The sequence below is a fragment of the Dendrobates tinctorius genome, unplaced genomic scaffold (assembly GCF_039654945.1).
Source record: "Dendrobates tinctorius isolate UK_male_01 unplaced genomic scaffold, ASM3965494v1 ptg000350l, whole genome shotgun sequence".
Classification (NCBI taxonomy): domain Eukaryota; kingdom Metazoa; phylum Chordata; class Amphibia; order Anura; family Dendrobatidae; genus Dendrobates; species Dendrobates tinctorius.
Window position 1 is genome coordinate 177,952 of NW_027362016.1, and position 7,799 is coordinate 185,750.

The following is a 7,799-nucleotide window of genomic DNA, read 5'->3' on the forward strand; positions in this document are numbered from 1 at the left end:
GACAGCTGTAGCCTGCTTTGGGGACTCACTTCTCCTGAGTCCCGGCTCTCTATCCAATTGCTGTTGTGCCCCAAGTCTTAGATGGGAGTAGTGCATTTACAGCCCACTACTCCACCGGTGTCTGCTGCAGAACCATAAGTGTCCATACAACCTCGGCGACTGGGCCCCGGCCTTGCGCTGAGAACCTACAGGCAGGGCTCCTCTTCTAACCCACGTCCTCTCTGTTCTCTCTACTCCTTCGTTCCGTACTTGTCCCTCTTTCTTATGGAAGCTTAGATTTCAGTTCTACGTCTTTCTCCTTCTTTTCCTTTCCCGTGCCAGCAGGCTCAGATCACTGAAGCAGCTGCAGCACTCCTTTCTCCATCCTTTCTTACAGGGATCCGCACTCCTGACTTAGTGACTTCCTACCCGACTGACTTTCTCTCAGACTGACCTGTCCTACACTTTCCCACTCTTTTATGTATCTCAACTTCACCCACCTCCCAGCACATCCAGTGTCCCAAGCAGGGAACCACCAAAGGTGCTCTGCTACTCTCTAAGCACTGAGCCGCAATGTGGTTGTGCAGAACTACCCTGTTGTGTGGGGTGCGAGTGTTGGAGTGTGGAAAGGAGTTCCCACCTTACCCAGATGGTGGGGCACCACACCTTAGGAGAAGGTGCAGTACCTCTGTGGCGACCGAGCCTCAGGGGTGCCACATACCCCCCCGTTAAACACAGCACATCCGCGGGCTGCAAGGCAAACAAAGTTGACAGTACAGTACAGGAACATCCAATTTTGCAATGCTGAATAAACATTTCTTAGACTATACTTCCCAATATGAGAGGCACTCATTCTTGAACGTTGCAAACAGTTATTAATTATGTACCAAAAATTCAAAGTCAAAAAGTGCAATTTTTCATACTTTGCGTAATTCTAAGTACTATTATCTGTGACTCACTATCACTTCAGTATTCTTCATCTTTCTTTCTCTAGTACACATTTCTTCTTCTCTTTCTAGTACACATTTTCTACTTTCTTTCAAATGATAACCGTGATGCCTGGTTCACCATATACATTCTCAATTCTTTATTCAAATCTCTCATCTCCGTATCAAAAACATTCCTAATTCTAGATAAAAGCTATCATAAGACACATTATCGAATACTTTGCATTAAAACTTTCAACAATTATTCTTGTAAGTGCTGGACACCGCTCCCAGCCGGGATCTCTTGCAGGGTCCTTTGAGGTAGACATCATCTTCGCAAAGTGTCCATATGTAAAACCAAGAGAGGGCACCTAAAGAGGTGCAACTATTTACAAGTAAAAGTTTTTGGATCACTCCAAGTTCATGATCGCTAGTTCAATATTAAGGCTGCCAACAACACAGGGCAACTCTGGAAAAACAAAAACTAACCATGATGGTCAAAAATAAAACAAGAGGCACAATGGTGCAAATAAACCCTCCTGGGTCACGAGAGATACTGATGTTGATCCCCTCCTGGGGTTCTGTAAGCTGATTGGGAACTGCTACCAGATGTGGTATCTTCATCTTGATTCTGGTTTCTTGCTAAACGCATGTATTCTGCCTCCCACAGGGTGAGATAGGGACCGGTCGGGGCAATGGAAAGGGCCATCGAAACATCAATTGCCTGCGGGGAGGGCGCATCCACTGACAGCACTGCTGCTGCTGTTGGCGATTCGGCCGGCGCTGTCACTAATTCCTCGGGATCTGATTCCTCATTGTCCATTGGGACTTCAGTCGGTGGTACCGCAGTCAGGGATCGTCGGCGGAGGTCAACTGGGCCATTCCTATCCATGGGTTCCGCTCCCAAAGCTAGGGTCAACCCCGGGGCAGCAATCGTACCTGGCGTTTCCAGCCGCGGTTCCGGCTCCGGTACCTGGTGGTAGATGGCTGCAGCCGCAACTCCCGGAGTGACTGATGGGATGGACCGCAGTTGGAATCGTGCCGGGGCCAGGCCGGTCTAGGCCAGGGTCGTCGGTGGAGGTCGGTACAGCCGCGCCCGGTCCAGGCGGGGACGCTGTCCTGTGCCTCCATTCTGCTCTAGCGTCCTCATATATCTTCTCCGAACGGGGCTCACCCAATGACAGTATCGGGTGTGAGGTGGTGGCGGCCGCTGCAGAGGGTGTATCAGTGGTTGCAGCCTCAGCAGGGGCGGCCTGGGAGCGAGTGGCCTCTCCTCCTCCTGTTCTACTGACTTCTCTCTTCATCATGGCGTTCTCCTCCCCGCCTCGGCACCTTTCCCGCCACTGGCTTCTTCTGCCCCTCCTTCCGGGGGCGGCGTCTTCTTCCAGCACCTCCATACCAAGCCAGTACACGAACCCCTCGGGGGGTGGGCCATGTTGCTGTCACATAGTAATTCAGGCAGGGAAGGCCCAAGACTCTTTGCGGTCTTTTCCTAGGACCTCCCATCTCTTCATGCCCTTCTTCTCCGCGCCAGCGGCCATTTGTAATATTCATGTCACAGTCTATTAAATTGGGTCTTCAGCACATTCTCAAAAGTTCAAAGTCCAACAAATCTCAGGCACACAGAACCCGATGGCATCGGGTCTCGTCATCCTGTTCGTGATGCCAAGTTGGGTCGCCCTCCCGGTTTGTGGCCCTGGGCGCCCAAGCAATGGGGGAAATGTAGTTAATGTAGTTTAAGTGGAATAGTTCATGACGCCACCTGTGGTGCTCGGCAAGTGAGATGCCAGGCGGACGCTGCACGCGGATCCTCCGCGGCTGGTGGTGTGCTGCAGCACAGACGGTGCAGCTCCCCACAGGTGAAGCCGCAGCCCCAGGGCCGTGGAGTTGCAATGGATGAGGAGAGGCGCAGGCGGTGTAAAGGATGGTACCCAGATGTAGGGGTGCTGAGTGGGTTGGCACAAGAATGAATGGAGGACACCGGGGCTTGTAGTTCCAAAGCTTTACTCACAGTCTGCGGTACACAAGGGTGCTTGCCTCCGGGCCTTGTCCTCTGGGTCAGAGACTCAATCAACCTCCGGGCAAGCCAGGATTCTCCCCTCCAACACTCCGCCAACATGTACCCCTCTGAACGATTCCTCCACAGCACCTCAAAGTGTAAAGATCTCCCAGTACTGAGCCACCCCGGAGTTTCTCCTGACTGATGCTCCAAGAACTCTACTTGTATGGCAGACAGCTGTAGCCTGCTTCGGGGACTCCCTTCTCCTGAATCCCAGCTCTCTATCCAATTGCTGTTGTGCCCCAAGTCTTAGATGGGAGTAGTGCATTTACAGCCCACTACTCCACAGGTGTCTGCTGCAGAACCATAAGTGTCCATACAACCTCGGGGACCGGGCCCCGGCCTTGCGCTGAGAACCTATAGGCAGGGTTCCTCTTCTAATCCACGTCTAATTTCAGTTCTACGTCTTTCTCCTTCTTTTACTTTCCCGTGCCAGCTGGCTCAGATCACTGAGGCAGCTGCAGCACTCCTTCCGCCATCCCTTCTTCCAGGGATCCTCACTCCTGTCTGAGTGACTTCCTACCCGACTGACCTTCTGTCAGACTGACCTGTCCTCCTACACTTTCCCACTCTTTTATGTATCTCAACTCCACCCATCTCCCAGCACATCCAGTGTTCCAAGCAGGGAACCACCAAAGGTGCTCTGCTACTCTCTAAGCACTGAGCCGCAATGTGGTTGTGCAGATCTACCCTGTTTTGTGGGGTGCGAGTGTTGGAGTGTGGAAAGGAGTTCCCACCTTACCCGGATGGTGGGGCACCACGCCTTAGAAGGTGCAGTACCTCTGTGGCGACTGAGCCTCAGGGGCGTCACAGATACCAGCGTGCTGGCACTGGGAGCTGGTATCCAAGGTACACAGCGGGTAACTAAGTGCCGCGCATGCATAGCTACCCAATATTTACTTTGGATACCAGGTATCCAAGGTACACAGCGGGTAACTAAGCGACACGCTCGCTTAGTTACCCGATATTTACCTTGAATACCAGCGTACTCGCTGGTCCTGATCGCTGGTGAAATCTGCCTGTTTGGCAGCTCACCAGCGATCATGTAGTGAGGCACCAGCGATCCTGACAAGGTCGTATCATTGTCGGGATCGCTGGTGCATCGTTATGTGTGATGGGGCCTTAAGGCTGAGCTCTTAGGCTAAAGGCTACAGCAGTGGAATCTCCAAGCAGACTATGTTTGGAATTCTTTGTTGCGCAACCGTGATAAAGATCTTGTCCAAAACTTCTTCATGGAGGGCAATATTGTGAAAGCAACAACATCAACTGTTTAATGAAAGCTCTGAAGAGAAGTCTTAATATAGAGGAATGAAGGCTCTTCATCGATTCGTCCACAAGCCGTCTTGCTGCATAATGGCAATGCACTACCTTTTATTCCAGTTGGTTATGCAATCCACATGAAACAAACCTATGACAACATGAAACAGATGTTGAGGTGCCTGAACTTTAGCCAACATTTGTGGCCCCTCTGTGGTGACTTATAGGTTTCTGCCTTTACTTGGTCTTCAGGATGGATACACAAAGTACTGCTGCTTTCTGTGTGAGTGGGATAACCGTGCAAGAGAATATCACTATAATAAAAGAGACTGGCTTCTCTGACATTCCCTTCAGCCATGAAGTTAAAATGTCCTGCATCCTGCTATTGTTGACCCACATAAATTTTGTTACCACCATTGCATATCAAGTTGAGCCTCATGAAGAACTCTGTAAAGACAAAGTATAGAAATGCAAAAGCATTCAAGTGTTTCATTGATAAATTTCCAAGGTTGAGTGAGTCAAACAGAAAGGAGGGAGTCTTTATTGGACCTCAGATTCGTACGCTCCTTCAAGATGAGGAGTTCTCTGTTTGTTGCAAGGCGAGGAAAAGGCTACATGGGTAGCATTCACATTGGCAGTAACTCAAGAGCAGATAACTATGAACAGTTGGTGGAAAATCTCTTCAAAACATATAAGGATTTTGGCTGTAACATGTCCTTAAAGATTAATTTCTTACATTCACATCTAGACTTCTTTCCATCAAACTGCTGAGCAGTGAGGAACGAGCACGGTGGGAGATTTCACCAAGATATTGCGGCTATGGAAAAAAGATAACAAGGAAAATGGAGTCCATCATTTGAATTGTTGGTATGTTTTCTCTAAATTAATTTGAGAAAATCGACATAATGAAATATTCTGCATCTTCTTATTTTCAAAAATAATACTGTTTCAAAGTACTGAAATGTTTATGCATTAATTATATATAACAGTAAAAGAAAACCTCTTTGATATCAAAGAAACAAGAGCCAACTACAAATTTTCATTGTCAGATTTGAATTCAGTAGGTCAAAATAATTAAGAAATAGCTTATTTCATAACTGAACCTGACAACTTTTGAAAATATGCGGAACAGTGTTCTCTGCTTTGATCCTCACTGAGAAAAATGAACCCACCAGGTATACCACACTCAGGCTTCAGGACAGCTAACTCCATAGCTAGCTATCAGTGCCTTTTAGGCCCCAGTAACTTTATCTAGCTGATTTGAGACTAGTCCCCAACAACCCAGCTTTTCAGTCTGACACCCCTTAAAATCACCTCTTATGGGCTGCTGCACCAGCATCATAACAAGTGGCTTTCTAATAGCACTAGGGACCAGACCACCAAGTCCCTAGATGCTCCCACTCTTAAGTATTTGACAGCTCTGTGACATAGTCCACCCTGCTAGCCAATGTAGTGGAGTCTGGTGGTGCTTAGTACCACGCCCTGCCAGCCCTGAAAAATTTTTGCAAAGAAAGGGTTATTCATGAAGAACAGTACAGCATATACAAGTGCTTCTCACAAAATTAGAATATCATCAAAAAGTTAAATTATTTCAGTTCTTCAATACAAAAAGTGAAACTCATATATTACGTAAAGTCATTACAAACAGAGTGATCTATTTCAAGTGTTTATTTCTGTTAATGGTGATGATTATGGCTTACAGGCAATGAAAACCCAAAAGTCATTATCTCAGTAAATTAGAATAATTAACAAAACACACCTACAAAAGGCTTCCTAAGTGTTTAAAAAGGTCCCTTAGTCTGTTTCAATAGGCTCCACAATCATGGGGAAGACTGCTGACTTGACAGATGCCCAGAAGGCCGTCATTGACACTCTCCACAAGGAGGGTAAGCCACAAAAGGTCATTGCTAAAGAAGCTGGATGTTCTCAGAGTGCTGTATCCAAGCATATTAATGGAAAGTTGAGTGGAAGGAAAAAGTGTGATAGAAAAAGGTTCACAAGCAACCGGGATAACTGCAGCCTTGAAAGGATTGTTAAGAAAAGGCCTTTCAAAAATTTTGGGGAGATTCACGAGGAGTGGACTGCTGCTGGAGTAATTGCATTCAAGAGCCACCACACACAGACGTATCCAGGACATGGGCTACAAGTGTCGCATTCCTTGTGTCAAGCCACTCATGACCAATAGACAATGCCAGAAGCATCTTACCTGGGCCAAGGAGAAAAAGAACTGGACTGTTGTCAGTGGTCCAAGGTGTTGTGTTCAGATGAAAGTAAATTTTGCATTTCATTTGGAAATCAAGGTCCCAGAGTTTGGAGGAAGAGTGGAGAGGCCACAATCCAAGCTGCTTGAGGTCTAGTGTGAAGTCTCCACAATCAGTAAAGGTATGGAGAGCCATGTCATCTGCTAGTGTAGGTCCACTGTGTTTTATCAAGACCAAAGTAAGGGCAGCCGTCTGCCAGGAAATTTTAGAGCACTTTATGCTTCCCTCTGCCAATAAGTTTTTTGGAGATGGAAATTTCATTTTCCAGTAGGACTTGGCACCTGTTCACACTGCCAAAAGTACCAATACCTGGTTTACAAACAACAGTATCACTGTGCTTGATTGGCCAGCAAACTCGCCTGACCTTAACCCCATAGAGAATCTATGGGATATTGTCAAGAGGAAGATGATGGACACCAGACCCAACAATGCAGATGAGCTTAAGGCTGCTATCTAAGCAACTTGGGCTTCCATAACACCTCAGCAGTGCCACAGGCTGATCGCCTCCATTCCATGCTGCATTGATGCAGTAATTGATGCAAAAGGAGCCCTGACCAAGTATTAAGTGCATTTACTAAACATACATTTCAGTAGGCCAACATTTCAGATATTAAAATCATTTTTCAAGCTGGTGTTATAAAGTACTCTAATTTACTGAGATAATGACTTTTGGGTTTTCATTGGCTGTAAGCCATAATCATCAACATTAACAGAAATAAACACTTGAAATAGATCACTGTTTGTAATGACTCTATAGAATATATGAGTCTCACTTTTTGTATTGAAGAACTAAAATAAATTACTGTATATACTCGTGTATAAGCCGACCCGTGTATTAGCCGACCCCCCTAATTTTGCCACAAAAAATTGGGAAAACTTATTGACTCGCGTATAAGCCTAGGGTTTAAAATGCAGCAGCTACTGGTAAATTTCAAAAATAAAAATAGATACTAATAAAAGTAAAATTAATTGAGACATCAGTAGGTTAAATGTTTTTGAATATCCATACTGAATCAGGAGCCCAATATAATGCTGCACAAAGGTTAATAATGGCTCCATAAGATGATCCATACAAAATACACCCCATATAATGCTGCACAAAGGTTAAAAATGGCCCCATAAGATGCTCCATACAGAATACACCCCATATAATGCTGCACAAAGGTTAATAATGACCCCATAAGATGCTCCATAGAATATGCCCCATATGCTGCACCATAAATGTTATGGCCCCATAAGATGTTCCATAGATTATGCCCCATATGCTGCCCAATAAAATGCTCCATAGATTAAGCCCTCATAAGATGCTCCATAGAT